Raw genomic sequence first — 16,295 nt, forward strand, 5'->3', positions numbered from 1 at the left:
TCTCCCTCTGCCCCTCTCCCCTATTTGCTCTCGCTCTCAAATAAAATTTAAAAAAAAGAAGAAGAAAGAAAAATGAAATTTCAAAGACCAACACCACAGCACAGAGAGACACCACTTCACACCCACCAGAAAGACTATCATCAGAAGACTGGTTGTAAGCGGCACCGGTGAAGACATGGAGAAGTCGGAGCCCTCGTGCACTGCCCGTGCCATGTAAACCGGAGCGGCTGCTGGGGAAGAACACTCTGGTGGTTCCTCAAAAGGTCAAGCACAGAACTACCACGAGAGCCAGCAAATCTACGCCTAGGTAGGTACCCGAGAGATACGAAAGCATATGCCCATGCAAAAACCTGTACACACACGTTTACGGCAACACTGATCCTAAGAGCCCGACACTGGAAACAACCAACCCAAATGTGCACCAGCTGATGAGCGGATAAACAAAATGTATGGTGCAGCCACACGATGGAAGATCATTTCGCAACAGAATGAAACGAAGTGCGGACAGAAGCCACAACACAGACGAACCTTGGAAACTTGATGCCGACTGAAAGAAGGCAGACACAAAAGACCATGTGACATCTGATTCCATTTACAGAAAGTGTCCACAACAGGCAAATCCAGAGAAACAGAAAGTAAATTAGGGCTGGCTTGGCCTGGGGGTTTGGGAGGGAGGAAATGGAAAGTGATTGCTAATGGGTAGAGAGTTTGTTTTGGGGGCAATGAAAATGTTTTGAAATTGATTGTGGTGGTGACTGCACAATTCTGCAAATATACTAAAAAACCATTAAGTCTACACTTTTAAATGAGTGAACTGTATGGTACGTGAATTATATCTCAATAAGGCTGTTATTTAAAAGAACAAAAAAGAGGGAAAAAAAACAACCAGTTTTTTGTCTGTTCTGTTTTTGTTGTCCTATTAAGAAAAGACCGATGCCTGGGTGGCTCAGTCGGTTAAGTGTCTGACTTCAGCTCAGGTCATGTTCTCATGGTTCATGAGTTCAAGCCCCACATCAGGCTCTGTGTTGACAGCTCAGAGCCTGGAGTCTGCTTCAGATTCTGTGTCTCCCTCTCTCTGCTCCTCCCCTGCTTGCTCTCAGACGCTCGCGCTCTCAAAAATAAATAAACATTAAAATAGAAAAAAGAAAAGAAAATAGCCCAAATGTCAAGACCACCTGACAAAGAAAACAGCCCAAACAAGATGGCCTGACCTTGGACAAGCCTCTGGGGATTCTCTGTGCCTTGTTAAGGAAACAAGGCTCACACCTGCACAAGATGCTCTCTTTGAGGTAGAAAAACCACTTGGATGAAAACCTCTCAGTGTTCAAAAACAGGGGAATCAGACCCCATCTGACCCCCCCAGGCCAGGACCTATCCTACTCTAGCCCTTGTCTGATTCTTACCTTCACCCCAGGATCCATTCTTCAACCAACTCCTGAGCACCTGCCAGGTACAAGGCTTGATGCTAGACCATTTTCATAACCTCTAGTTCTAAGCCCACAACCCACAGGGGAGAGAAGTATCATTCCGATTCTACAGGCGCAAAACAGACTCAGAAAGATTATGCACTTGGCCAAGTGGCAGAGAGAGCTTTTGAACTCAGAATCAAAGCCTGGGCTGTTTCTCTTATTCCTACATCAGGGTTTTTCAAACTGGCTCCACAGGCATATTCTTGGAAGTTCCACAGGTTTGCTACAGATGATTTTAAATGATGTATTTATTTAGATGGCAAAGAATATTAGTTTAACTGTATTTGGGGGATCCCAGAGATAACCAGCTGCTAACCAAGTACTACCCTGAGGTTCCAAGACCTTCCAGACTTCCACTCACACTGGGCCCAGGTATTAGTATTTCTTCAGTCTACAGAAACGTGATGGCTGACTCCAGTTTCCTGGGACCGTACCACAAACTGGGTTACTTAACACAACAGAAACGTATTATCTCTCAGTTCTGGAAGCCTGAAATCAAGGTGCCAGCAAGGCCATGTTCCTTCTGAAGGTGCTGGGACTAAGGCGTCTCTCCCAGGCGTCTCTCCCAGCTTCTGGCAGCCTCCTCAGGCATCCCTTGGCCTGTAGACAAATCACACCAATCCTGTCAGTCTTCACATTGTAAGTACTTTCCCTGGGTCTTCACATCATCTTTCTTCTCTGCATGCCTGTCTCCAAATCCCCTCTTTTTGTAAGGACACCAGTCCTACTGGGTTACAGCCCACCCTGATGACCTCATTTGGACTTCACTACTTCTGTAAAGACCCTATTTCCAAGCAAAGTCATACTCTGAGGTATTGGGAGTTAGGGCTTTTGTAAAGGGCAAACTCACTCCTGTGTCTCCTCTCACAGCTGGTCACCACACAATCCTCCAACACCCGCTGGGTGTCCTATAATTCAACTCAGTTCTGACACTACCGACAGACAGCATCAGATCACATAGCTGAAGGGTCTGCAGCCCCCTATTTCAGTCACCAATCCTAGTCCAGGTTGTTACCTCTGTGCTTCTGACCCACCGGCTATAAACTGGAGGTTTCCCATGACCCTCTCTCCGGAGTCTATTAATTTGCTAGAGTGGCTCACAGACTCAGGAAAACATTTACTTACTAGACTACCAGCTTAAGATCAAAGGATGTATCTCCGGAATAGCCAAATGGAAGATATGCAAAGGTGCACGGAAAGTGTGCAGAGCTTCCATGCCCTCTCTGGGAGCCACTGTCCCTGAATCTCCACGTGGTCATCAACCCAGAAGCTCTCTGAACCACAACCTTCTGGGGTTTTATGGAGGCTTCATTATGAAGGCATTGATAGATTAAACCACCGGCCATTGGCGACTACACCAACCCAGGCCCTCTCCTCTCCTAGCAAGTGGAAGGTGGGACTGAAAATTCTAATCTTCAAATCAAGGTCTCTATTCTATTCTACCTGCGCCCCCCCCCCCCCACCCTATCCTCAGGGGCTTCCCAAAAGTAACCTAAATAACACAAATTCCAGTGCGGTTGAAAGGGGCTTGTTATATAAATAACAAAAGACACCCATTTCACTTTTATCATTACAATCACTTAGGAAATTCCCAAGGTTGTAGGAGCTTTGTCAGAAATGGAAACAAAGACCAAATATATACCTTTGCCCCTTGAACAACAGGAGTTGGAAGGACCCAGGTCCACCTACAGGTGGGTTTTTTTATAGTACAGTACTGTATATGTCTTTTCTCCTCATGATTTTCTTAGTAACTTTTTCTTTTCCCTAGCTTACTTTATTGTTAAGAATACAGTATATAATACACATAATCTACAAAATATGTGTTAATCGACCGTTTAGGTTAGTGGTAGCCCATCAACAGTAGGGTACTTGTTTTTTTTTTGAGCGGGGGCAAAGTTACACACGGATTTTCCACTGTGTGAATGGGAATGTGCCCCCAACCCTTCATTGTTCAAGGGTCAACTACTTCTTATTTAAATTACAATATCACAGACTTCAACATATCTTTTTGAGGGGACACAATTCAACCCATAACCCTGACTTTAAATATAAACGATGCAGCATTTCCAGATGATGGTCAAAGGGGGTCTCACAGTGAAAGGAGGTGTCATACCCAGAATTTTTCTAACAGGGAAGTTAACAGACTGAGCCTTCTCCATATTATAGAACAGGTAACAGAAGCATTCTAAACGCAAAAGAAAACCTGTCCTGTACTGATTCAGATTATCTGTGTATTAAGCTAGTGTTAAACTGTTACTATCTTTGTATTTTATGTGCACTTGAAAATTTTCATGCTAAAATGTTAGGAAAAATTTCCTTAGACCGTTGATGAAACCTGCCAATGACGTCTTTGTTCTTAAATTTTTTTTCTTACCGTTTATTTACTTTTGAGACAGAGACAGAGCATGAACGGGGGAGGGTCAGAGAGAGAGGGAGACACAGAATCTGAAACAGGCTCCAGGCTCTGAGCTGTCAGCACAGAGCCGACGCGGGGCTCGAACTCACAGACTGCGGGATTATGACCTGAGCTGAAGTGGATGCTTAAGGGACCGAGCCACCCAGGCGACCCATGAGGTCTTTATTCTTAAAGAACACCTAAGTAAAAACACCAATTAGCATCTCTGAACAAACACTTCTTTATAAGCCAAAAGCAGGGAAAAGATAAATTTTAAAACACAAAGATAAGTGTACATGTCTTCCTAATTAGACTTATTTAAATAACAAATATGGCCAATGCCTTAACTCATCATTTGAGGTCCTTAAACACTGAACTCCGAAAAAAAAATAAAGTCCCACCATCTGTTGGAATGTACGAACTCAAATATCACACTAATATCTACAGCGTGGTTTGAGGAGTTGGGGTTTGGAGGCAACGGCCAAGAAAGAATTCTTGAGACAGCTTCGGGGCAAAAGGGTGGTTTTATTAAAACACAGGGGACAGGATCTATGGGCAGAAAGAGTTGCATTATAAGTGTGAGGAGTGTTTATATAAGATTTTCTATCCTATGGAGGGGAGGGTGACGGGGTCCCAGAAAATTGTAATTGAATCCACAGGTTTCTGGAAAGTTTGGTTATTGATAAGATTGCTTTTTGCTTGTAAATCATTAAGACAGTTGCAAACTGAGGTGCTTGGGTGGCTTAGGCAGTTGAATGTCTGGCTTCGGCTCAGGTCACGAGCCCACGGTTCATGGGTTCAAGGCTGACAGCTCAGAGCCTAGAGCCTGTTTCAGACTCTGTGTCTCCCTCTCTGCCCCTCCCCACTCACACTGTCTGTCTGTCTGTCTCTCTCAATAATAAAAACATTGTAAAAAAAAAACTTTTTGTAATAAATAAAAAAGTTAGTTGCAAACTGATAGAAACACTCAGGTCCCACATGACGGTGATCTCCAAGAGATAACCACAAGGTTTTCCCTTTCCTTTGTTCTTGGGCAGCCAGGAGTGCCTGAGGAATGTCACACGGATCCCTCCTGGGGGGAGGGGAGGGGAGGGGGCTGTTAGCTAGCGCTGTGCCTTCAGCTTGCCTTCTGCTCCCTCATCATCTATGCATGAAATTCCTTTTTTTTTGAGAGTGACTGCACATGAGCAGTGGTGGGAGAGGGAGAAAGAGAATCTTAAGCAGCCTCCACACTCAGAACGGACCCCAATGTGAGGCGCAATCCTACAACCCTGGGATGATGTGACCTGAGCAGAAATCAAGAGTGGGACACTCCATCAGCTGAGCCACCCAGGTGCCGCTATGTATGAATTCTTAACTCATTCTTTTCTTCCTTGCTTCCTTCCATTTCTCTATCCATCCAAACATCTATTGTGCATTTTGTGCCAAGCACAGGAGCCACAGTCCCTGCCCACTTTCTGGTGGGGAGAGAAACAAGTCAACCACAAGTGACTAGAATATAAAGGCTCATGGCAGACTTGGGCACAGGCAGGGGGGCCGGCCCAGTGGGAGATGAGAAAGGGAGTGTGGGAAGACCCTTTCAGTATGTTATCTCAGAAGCCTTCCACACCCTTCTAAGGAAAGAATTCTCTTTCTTTTTTACATGAGGAAATGATCTAAGATGAGCTCACACAGTGTGTAAGAACTCAAAACCCAAAACCCTGGCCCATCCTCCCAGAGCCCTGGGACCACACTGCCCCTCAGAGCTCTAAGCACACCCTCAGAGGGCGGGGAAAATGCATTTAGAAGACCTGGCCACTCCTCTCCTCACCTCCGCTGCTGCTAGCACCCTCCTCCCAGGCACCGTCACCACTCCCCACATGCGCCAGCTCATGCCCACCTTTAATCTGGACCCAAGGCAACCTTGGAAAGTATAAACTGGCCTCCCACTACCTCTTACACCTTGTGTCCTCACTCTGCTCCTGCCACAAAGCCTCTGGGATGTGCCTTGCACAAAACAGGCATACTACTGTCTCAGGCAGTCTGTACTTGCTGTTCAGGCTCCCTGGATGGCTCTTCCCCTTAGATAGCTGCCCAGCTTACTTCCTCAGATCCTCCCTCACTGACCTCTCTGGGAAGAGCTTTCCTTGAGTTTCCTATTTAAAACTGATTCTTGGGGCGCCTGGGTGGCGCAGTCGGTTGAGCGTCCGACTTCAGCCAGGTCACGATCTCGCGGTCCGTGAGTTCGAGCCCCGCGTCAGGCTCTGGGCTGATGGCTCGGAGCCTGGAGCCTGTTTCCGATTCTGTGTCTCCCTCTCTCTCTGCCCCTCCCCCGTTCATGCTCTGTCTCTCTCTGTCCCAAAAATAAATAAAAAACGTTGAAAAAAAATTTTTTTTTAAATAATAAAAAAAAATAATAATAACACTGATTCTTTCTATGGGCCTCCCCAGCCCCCTTTCCTTGGTTTGTCTGTGAACACTTATCACCATTTAACATATTATATGTTTTCCCTGTTGGTCTGGTCCGTCTACCTGGGCTTATCAGAATATAAGCTTGACGAGGGTGATTTCTGCTTTAGTTCCTGGGACGCCTGGCACATAGTAGGTGTTCAATACGTATTTGTTGACCTAGGCTGAAAGCAGGATGGTTACAAGCATGATTCATGCCCGGGCTGCTTATGCATGGGCTCTCCCACACACCACACTCCCGGCTTGGTGAGAGGCAGTAATGAGACAACTGGGCGGTACGGGGTGGGAAGAAGCCAGCCCAAGGTTTGCAAGGAAACTCATTTGTCTTGTTTTTAATGTTTATTTTTGAGAGAGTGAGCAAGTGGTAAAGGGACAGAGAGAGAGGGGACAGAGGATCCGAAAGGGGCTCATGCTGACAGCACAGAGCCCAACACGGGGCTGGAACTCACGAACTACAAGATCGTGACCTGAGCTAAAGTCGGAGGCTTAACCCACTGAGCCACCCAGGCACCCTGCAAGGGAACTCATTCTTAAACTCGATGCCACGAAAAGGTGCCTGAGCGACTCCTTCTCCATGCCACAAGCTGTGGAGATACAGGTACCATCAATCTTGATGCTACTGTCCAAGGAAGCACATTAGAACCAGTGGTCCCACAGCTGTCAATCTCAAGGTGTGGTCCCGGGTGACAGGGACTCAGACAAAGAAATGAGGGGAAGTGGAGAGAGGCCTACATTTTTGCCTTCTCTCAAAGTGCAAATCAACAACAACAAAAAAACCTCTGTTAGGGCGCTCGAGAAAGTCCTTGATTTTCCGAGCTGAGCTCTACCTGTTCACAGAAGGGGTATTTTCTTACACTGGCCTTTTGAGCCCTGAGTCTTTGAAAGCTCACCAGAGCTACTAAGAGAAAAGCACAAGGGTTCAGTTCTCCAGAAACTTTTGGACAGCAAAGGGTGGACTCTGAACTTGCCTACATGGCGCCTGGCGGGAGTCAGACAGTCTAACCAACTAAGCATCTGCTGAGTCTACAGGGTGACGGACGATGAAGCAGCAGCCACAACAGGATCGCACAGGGTCAAACGGCAAAAGCAGTCCGAGGACGACAAACGGAATACTCTTCCGTGGGGAGGACTGTGTGCCACAGAATGCACTTCTGCCAGATTCCAAACTCATCCTCATTCTACTCCCCTGTGAAAAATCCTGGCTGCGTGCCGCAGACCGAGTAGGGGGCAGGAGTGGAAATGGGAGTGACACATAATAGTAACAGGAGAGCCACAAGCACCTGACTTTGTAAGGTTCTATGTAAGGCACTAGGGTGCCATTCGGCTCTGAAATTCTACGAAAGAACTAAAGTCGCTGCAAGGCTGATTCTGAGAAGCAAATAAAACCCCACTGAAAAATGGTACTATAATTTCTCCAGTTTGCGTCAGTCTGTTCTCTTTAGTGAGAAAAAAGGTGACTGGTTTAAGGTTACAAAGGCAACGTTCCACTATAAAAACCTGCTGGTTGCCATGACAATTAATATCTCTGTTCCTCCCTTTCCTGCAGCATCCTTCTTCCATCTGAGTCAAATCAGAGCAGCTCTGTGACGCCCATGATTTAGTGTTTCCTCTGCACAAGGATATCACAGACGTGCATGGACACAAAACACGTACCAACAAAAGGCTAATCAGAGGTGAACTTAAAAATCTGTCCTCCTCTGCCAATAGTGTCCTACAAACAACTACCAGGGACGCCCCTGCAGCAGGGCGTGAGAAGGGAGGGTGGCCCAGAAAGGCTTAACAGCGGACACCCACTCTTTTCTTCGGGGTGGGCTCTGGGTCAGTCCTTCCCAGAAGGGTCCACGTGAGGCCAGGGCTCCCTAGAGCACCATCATTATTCGTCTGCAGGCTGTCCTCCCCAGCCTGCGCTCTTTGTGAGCACTGCCCACGTCTGAGTCACCTCAGGGCCTAGAGGAGCACTGGGTACAAAATGGAGCACTCAGGACAAGAAGGGGGCTTTGGGATAAAGCAGATGCACCTCACATTTTATGGTTAAGATCTGGAGTTTGGGTCTACCCTGCTTCAAACAGGCCCTGTGGGAGAAAAAAGCCAGAGGAGAATTCTAGATCCACGCTCTAGGGTGTGAAGCTTGGGATATCAACAGCGCAGCCCTGGTCCTGGTTTCCACCACTGCAGTCATGAGTCTTGACCGCTGAGCCTTCCCCAGATCCAGGGCAAAACAAAGAGAAAATCAGAAAGTTATGGCCAATAATGTGATTTATCGTCTCGTGATAAAGGTTCTCATCACGTAGCTACATTCAACTGCAAAATGTTTGCTTTAGAAAAGCTATGAAAATACGGGAAAGCCAGAGGAAAGAAAATAGAGCACCCATCATTTTACTACCCAGAGGTGACCAGTAGTCTGCACTTGGGTGTCTGTTATCACCGTCCCCGCTGATGTGGAAGCAGGTCACCTAATGGTCAGGAACGAAGGCTCTGGAATGCAAACCAAGCTGGGTTCAAGTCCCACACTTCTTGTATGACCCTGCACAAGTCATTTACCTGTTTGGGCTTCCATTCTCCAACCAGAGAATGAGGACAACTCCCATTCAGCACTGTCATAAGAATTGTTTTAACCCGTGTAAAGCCTGTCACGGTGCTGGCAGAACTTACTTACGCTCGCTCTACTAATATCCTATTTGTACATGCCACTTCATAAACAAAAACGACTGTCTTCTGTGCAAATAGTTTGTAAACCCTTTCAATCGACACAAAAGCACAACCCACTGACGTGTCAATACATACACTTCTATAAACTGATGATTTTAATTCTGCAACAAGAGTTTACATGAGACCAGTGGTTCTTCATCTTTTTTACAGGTCACCTGCCACTGACAATCATTCCAAAGAAAGTTGTGGAACTTCTCCCTAAGAAATACGTACAAATATACAAAGACCACAGAGCCTAGGCTAAGACACAGAACAGCGGCCCTGATTTCATGCACGTTTAATTTAATATTCTGAAGTAATGAAACATTCAAAAGGTAACAGGATTACAAATTAATGTACTGTGGAAATGGATGCTCTAAACTTTTCATTCTGTGGTAGTGACATGAGAAAAACATAAATTCACTCACACGAGAGGCACAGGATTTAAGTCATTTTTCCTCTCTGTTCATACATGCATACTTCAGTACTCCTAAAAATATACTGATTCTACTTATCACTAAAGGGGAGTAAAGCACTAACACAGGCAACATGAAACAATCTTTTTTTTAAGTTTATTTACTTATTTTTGAAAGAGAGAGCAAGTGAGCACAAGCAGGGGAGGGGCAGAGAGAGGGAAACAGAGAATCCCAAGCAGGCTCTGTGCTGTCAGTGCACAGCCCAAGGCAGGGCTCGATCCCACATACCTTGAGATCATGACCTAAACTAAAATCAGGAGTCTGATGTTCAACAGAGTGAGCCACCCAAGCACCCTGCCATATGAAGGAATCTTAAAAGGATTATCCTTAAGTGAGGGGCGCCTGGGTAGGTCAGTTAAGGGTCTGATTGGCTCAGGTCATAATATTACACTTCATGTGTTCGAGCTCCACAATGGGCTCCACGCTGACAGTGCAGAGCCTGTTTGGAATTCCCTCTCTCTCTCTCTCTCTCTCTCTCTCTCTGCCCCTCCCCTGCTTGTGCTCTCGCTCTCAAAAGAAAGAAAGAAAGAAAAAAAAAGAAAGCATTATACTAAGTGAAAGAAGCCACGCTCAGAAAGGCTATATACTGATTCCATTTATAGTGCACTCTGGAAAAGAAAAAAAAATCACAAGAATAGAAATCAGACCAATGGCTGCTGGGGCTGGGGACAGCAGAGAAGATGGTCTAAAAGAACAAAAAGGAATTTTCTGGGGTGAGAGAAATATTCTGTATCTTAACTGGATGGTGATTACAAGACTGTGCTTGTCACAATTCACATAACTGAACACGTAAAGGGGGAGATTTACCGTATGTAAATAATACCTCAAAAAATAAGACATTGACACATTAATTTTTCTAGACATTAACAAGAAAGGCTAAATTCTTGACAACGTCTGAAAAACTGCCTACCAGCAAATTCAAAATGACTTTATATTTCCTTTCAGGCAAAGTTAAAATGCACACAAACTGGAAACAAATACTACTTAACACCTACACAAAATCTAGCATCATTATGAAAATTTCCTGTGAGAGATATTAAAACGGGGCTTTAACAAATCACTCTTATAAGTACAAGTGCTTGACAAAGCTACTTAAGAACAGATGGTAAAGTTGAAGATATTCTTTTTCCTCTGCCCCAGTACTGTCACTTCTAGGCAGCTTCCCCAGAGAGACTCTCCCACAGTATACAGACCTCTGAATCAAGCTACCTGTCCACCATGAGGAGAATGGCTATACACACTTTGGTTTATTCATATACTGAAATAATGTACAGCAGTTAAAAAAAAAAAAAGGGAATGAAGCAGGATAAATTTTAAAAACACCATGCTGGGGGGAGCCTGGCTGGCTCAGTCAGAAGAACATGCAACTCTTGATCTCGGGGTGGTGAGTTCGAGTCCCACCATGGGTATAAAGATTACTTAAATAGAACTTCAAAAAAAAAAAAAGGCTAACCCCCCCCACAAAAAAAATAAATAAAATAAAAATAGGAAGTGAAAATAAAATAGCAAGTTACAAAAGAGATGTCATGTGTATACATATTTAATACAAGAAACAACATTACATATTGCTTATGGGTTCATTCAATGCATAAAAGTTTGCAAAGGAATGAAGCACAACAGTGTCAGGCTATGGAGACCGCTGAGGACACTGGAAGGGAGAACCGAATCTGGGGCCATTTATTTCTTAACAAGTGGCAGCAATTGGATGCAAACATGGCAAAATGTTACCATCTGTTAAATCTAGGACACAGGTAGAGGGGCATCATATTTTTAAAACTTTTTCATGTCTGACTCATTTACTAATTAAAAATATATCTGTCTACTATATAACCAGAACTATGTGGTTAATGATGTGATACGGGTTTTCCTCATGCTCAGAACATCCTCCCCTGTGTGGATCTGGTTTACTTTTTAAATATGGCATAAGCTGAGGTTTCTGATGGGCCATTTCATTACCTTATAACCTGAGAATCTGATGTCACTGCATTTACTTCCAGAGAACATACCCAAGCAAGCATAAACTTAAGAAAATGAAAATCCACCAAGAATTTAATAAGCTAGCTGCCCCAGACAAACATCCAGGCTCATTTTAGGCTAATGGGTAAATAAACTAAGGAACAAATATTTTATTTCAGTTTTTTTAATGTTTATTTATTTTGAGAGAGACAGCATGAGCAGGGGAAGGTCAGAAAAAGGAGGAGAGAAAGAATCCAAAGCAGGCCCTGCACTGTCAGCATGGAGCCCAACATGGGACTTTATCTTACAAACCTTGAGATCATGACCTGAGCCACAATCAAGGGCTGGCCACTTAACCGACTGAGCCATCCAGGCTCCCTGGAACAAATATTTTAAAGAATTATTTACTAACAAAGAAACTGTGATTTCCGAAATGTCCAAAGTATCAGAAAAAATAATCTCTGTAGATGGATTTAGAGTCTCTTCCAACAATATGTGTATTATTTAGCAAATCTGTTACCGTTAAAATTACCCCAAATGTACAACAAATTACTTCAAAACAGAAGGTTGAGAAGGTATCAACATTTAAAGATAGCCACGTAAAACAAAACCATTTCATTCATTTCCTATTTGCCCAAAGAAATAAAAGCTCCCAACAACGTCTGCTGGAGTGGGGCTCAGTTTGCAAAACTGTCCTCAAACAGCAACAAGGCTGAACAGAGCTCTCATTCTGACTCTAAGGCTTCCTTTAAAAATAAGATCTTATGGGGCACCTGCTGCGTGGCGCAGTCCGTTAAGCCTCTGACGTTCAATTTTGGCTCAGGTCATGATCTCACAGTTCATGGGTTCAAACCCTGAAATTAGGCTCTGTGCTAACAGCATGTGTGTGCACACACTCTCTCTCAAAATAAATAAAAATAAACTTAAAAAAAAAATCTTAGGGGCACTTGGTTGGCTCAGTCGATAGAGCATGTGGCTCTTGATCTCAGGGTTGTGAGTTCAAGCCCCATGTTGAGTGAAGAGTTTATTAATAAACAAAAAATAATCTTTTATTTAAAATTTTTAATGTTTATTTATTCTTGAGAGACAGAGAGACAGAGCATGACCAAGGGAGGGGCAGAGAAGGAGACACAGAATCTAAAGCAGGCTCCAGGCTCTGAGCTGTCAGCACAGGGCTCGATGTGGGGCTCAAACCCACAAACCATGAGATTATGACCTGAGCTGAAGTCAGATGCTTCACCGTCCGTCTGAGCCACCCAGGTGCTCCAAACAAACAAAAAAAAAATTTAATAAAATAAAAATAAAAATGAGAGCTTAATTTGAGCCCTCAATAGATAAAAACTTTCTTGCCATCAGATCATTGTTAGTCAAATTTCTCAACGGTAGGATTTAATGTGCTCCCACTCACCAAATAACAGAGCATTTCTGAGGGCTGAAAACAGACCAAGATTGGGTAGAAGAGCCTTTGGGGCTTCAAGGTGGTCACAGGACATAAATGAATGAAAGAAGACTCTTGCTTCAGGGCACCTAAGTGGCTCAGTCGTTTGTGTGTCCAATTTCGGTTGGGGTCATGATCTCATGGTTCATGAGTTCAGGCCCTACATCAGGCTCACTGCTGTGAGCACAGAGCCTGCTTTGGACCCTCTGTTCCCCTCTCTCTGCCCCTCCCCTGCTCGCTCGCTCTCAAAAATAAACAAACATTAAAAAAAAGAAGAAGAAGATTACCCAACAGATGCCAATTCAGTGAGTAGCTCTAAATTGCTCAGTATAGGAGGTAAACTTTGGCTGGCTTCATACAACAAATATTACTTGGTAATTGCTTAAAGTCAGGAGGCTTTTATAAACATGATGCCTTTCTCAATTGAAAGCACACATGATGAAGGCAAATTCATTCCACCATTAATATGCTCTTGGGTCAGGTTATGAAATGGTAAGTGTTAGTTTCTGGACACACACAACAGTTTTAACCTCCTTCCGTGTCATATGTGAAGATGACAAGGCAGGTGAACCTCTCAATAACTAACATACGTGCACAAAACAACCCCTAAATACCTAGTGATATTTAGCAAGCCACAGGGGTAACTTACAAACAAGGATAATCAAGCCAAATAAAGGGACAGCTTGGGGCACCTAGGTGGCTCAGCTGGTTAAGCGTCCAACTCTTGGTTTCAGCTCAGGACATGATCTCGAGGTCCACCATGATCTCGAGGTCCACGATGACAGTGCAGAGCCTGCTTGTGATTCTCTGACTCCCTCTCTCTCTCTGCCCCTCCCCCGCTCATTCTCTCAAAACAATAAACTTGGGGCGTCTGGGTGGCTCAGGTCATGATCTCCTGGTTCACGAGTTCGAGCCCACATCGGGCTCCACATTGATGGCATAAAGCGTGCTTGGGATTCTCTCTCTCTCTCTCTCTCTCTCTCTCTGCCCTTTCCACACACTCTCTCTCTCTCTCTCAAAATAAATAAATAACCTTAAATACACAAATAAACTTTTTAAAAAGCTGGGTACAAACTCTTCTTAAATTCATTATCCTAACATGAGTGACAAATGAACTTAAATGTCCTAGTACGAGGATAGCACGAGGGCACCCGTGTTTACAAAGAGGAAGGCAGGCCTGAAAGAGGCCTGCTGCCCCACAGAGCACGAAGTTGGGCCGAGTCCCTGCCATTCCATCTCTCCAGCTGGGATGGTCAGCTATAGGTGAGGAGGGCAGCGAAGCCGGTGTAGGAAGCAACAATACACATTCTTCATGCTGTAACAGTATGGAGTGGAAGGTCAGGATTCTACAGTAAATAGAACCTGTTGAGAGGCATTATCTAGTTCGAGAGAGAAAGCTGAAAGCAAATGTTTTAAAAAAACAACAAACTTCACCATCTCTTCCCCTCCACCTTTTGGTCTTTCCCTACTACAAATGGCACTAGAATCATGTCTGTTTGAAAGTTTCTTAAATGAATGAGCCAGAGTTTTCAAAATGCTCATTTCCAATCCTGGTTTGAGCAGGGAAGGGGATATCAATCCAGAAAAAAATGTACCAAAATTATAAAGTTTGATTCACTAGTCTTTTTAAAAAAGTTTTAAAACCCAGAGAAAAAGTAGAAATTTTTAAAAATAAAACTACAGACGTGGACAGCAGTATATTTTAAAGGCAGGTAACTATGCAAAAAATGATAGAGGAATAACTGTCACTTATGTATAGACTTGTTAAAGGGAAAACAAATTCTAAATGGGCCAAAGATTGGGGCACCTGGCTGACGCAGCACAGCATGCAACCTTTGATGGTGAGGTCATGAGTTCAAGCCTCATGCTGGGGACAGAGTTTACTTAAATTGTAAAAAATTGGCTAAAGACAAAATTTATAAAAATAATCATAAATAAAATGTCTTAGAAGAACACGGTGTTTGGGTTTTTAAAAGAATCTTAAAGGCCACTGTAAGAATGATACAAATCCTACAAGCCCTCAAATTTTTATATTTCTTTATGGCAAGGTCTGGTTAATATTCATTGTTTGCTACATGCTAGGCTCTATGCTCAGCACACACACAATATATTGTTGAAACAGTGTAGTAGGTGGAATCCTAAGATGGTCCCCAAGATTCCCACCTGCTGGTATCCATAACCTAGATGATACCCTTCCCTTGTGTGTGAGCAAGACTTGTGACTACGAGGAGGCTTCACTCCCAAGATTAGGTTACATTATACAGCAAACATGAAAATATTTTGCAGATGTAATTAAGGTTCCTAATCAGCTGACTTTGGTAAATCAAAAGGTGGATTATCTGGGTATACTTGGCCTAATCAGGTAAACCCTTTAAGAGAGGGTCTAGAGGAAGAGACAAAATGCAAGAGAGTTGTTCCATTGGTCTTGAAAAAACAAACTACCACATTATGAGAGGGCCAAGTGGCAGGGACGAGGGGGCAGCTTCTGGGGCTGAGGGCCACAGTCTTATAGCTGCAAGGATGTTAATTCAGTAAATAACCAGTGAGACTACGGACTAGACTGCAGTCCTGGCTGACACCTTGATTTTAGCCTGATGGAAGTCTGAGCAGTGGATGCATACAGCAAACACTGAATAAATATGAACCAGACCTTATCATGAACAACGTGGAGGATGCGGATAGGCTGCACCTGCCTTCCTGGTCCACGGAAACTGTGACATGGTCATAGGTTTTTAGGTTGCTAATCTATAGTAATCTGTTACACAATAATAGAAAATAGAGTCAGGAATGACAAACTGGAGAAGATATGTGAACAAAACAACTTATTTAAGGAGTAAAAAAAACTTCTGCAGAACAATTTAAAAGATTAATAACACAGTAGATAAATGGCCAGAATTTATTAACAGTTCACAGCCCAATGATGAAATATGCGAAAATATGATCAACCTTTTGTAGTAAGTTACATAAGATGTAGCCACTGGGAGAATCTGGGGGAGGGATACATCCCTATACTATTTTTTGCAACTTCCTGGGGGTCTCTCATTATTCCAAAATAAAAAATGTTTAAATATGACCAACCTAATTTTATCAGGAAAAATATAAATTAAAACGAGCTACTAGTTTTCATGCAGCAGACGGTCGGGATCAAAACATTTTAGAATACACTGTGTCAGAAAGTTTTGAGTTGAGACATGCTCATACACTGAAGGGTATACAAACTCTTATCAGTTCCATTCACTGCTGCCTAGCTCCTAGCGTGTGACAAAGGAGGTACAGTGTTCAATTCGGCAGTATCATAATTTAAAATACATATACTCTGGGGGGCCTGGGGGGCTCATTCGGTTAAGCATCCAACTTCAGCTCGGGTCATGATCTCAGTGTGTGGGTTCGAGCCCCGCGTTGGGCTCTGTGCTGACAGCTCAGAG

At 43.8% G+C, this 16,295-nt stretch overlaps 1 protein-coding gene across 5 annotated transcripts in view; it reads right to left on the minus strand.

Moving 5' to 3' along the window:
* TMCC3 (transmembrane and coiled-coil domain family 3) overlaps window positions 1-16,295 on the minus strand; it is a 282,827-nt gene that overhangs the window by 47,948 nt on the left and 218,584 nt on the right. Inside the window, exon 1 of one of the 5 annotated variants that reach the window (XM_027071089.2) lies at window positions 1,831-3,863. The exons of the other annotated variants lie outside the window; for them this stretch is intronic. The gene's annotated coding sequence lies outside the window, so the exon portion shown is untranslated. Of the gene's footprint in view, window positions 1-1,830; window positions 3,864-16,295 lie in introns of those variants that run through there. 5 annotated transcript variants of the gene reach the window in all.

This window comes from Acinonyx jubatus, chromosome B4 (genome assembly GCF_027475565.1).
Source record: "Acinonyx jubatus isolate Ajub_Pintada_27869175 chromosome B4, VMU_Ajub_asm_v1.0, whole genome shotgun sequence".
Classification (NCBI taxonomy): domain Eukaryota; kingdom Metazoa; phylum Chordata; class Mammalia; order Carnivora; family Felidae; genus Acinonyx; species Acinonyx jubatus.